Here is a 363-nt window from a genome sequence, read left to right on the forward strand (position 1 = left end):
GTACTGAATACATATGCATGTACACAGAATAAAGGAAGTACTTCCTTAATTTTAAAATGTTAAAACTGGCCTATACTTTTAAATTTAAATGCTGTAACTTCTAGATGAATTTATCCAAATATACAGAAATACCTCGAGCAGTACTTTCAAATGAATTAATACCAAGAGAAAGGAAAGGTCTGGCAGATGATACTTTTCTAGAAGAACTCATGTTTTTGTTTTTTTTTATACTACTAGGGATACTCTAGGTGGTTTGATAGCTTTTATCCTAGTGGTTGAAGAAAGTGGGACTTCTCATCACATAGATTTATAAGTAGGAGATATTAAAGTCTAATATTACTTGAAGTACTCCCCGACTTTGTA

At 31.4% G+C, this 363-nt stretch overlaps 1 protein-coding gene across 1 annotated transcript in view; it reads left to right on the forward strand.

Moving 5' to 3' along the window:
- The window catches only part of LOC119593507 (protein Mo25-like), a gene marked incomplete in the record, with an annotated part of 16,407 nt that overhangs the window by 14,055 nt on the left and 1,989 nt on the right, over positions 1-363 (forward strand).

The sequence above is a fragment of the Penaeus monodon genome, chromosome 32 (genome assembly GCF_015228065.2).
Source record: "Penaeus monodon isolate SGIC_2016 chromosome 32, NSTDA_Pmon_1, whole genome shotgun sequence".
Classification (NCBI taxonomy): domain Eukaryota; kingdom Metazoa; phylum Arthropoda; class Malacostraca; order Decapoda; family Penaeidae; genus Penaeus; species Penaeus monodon.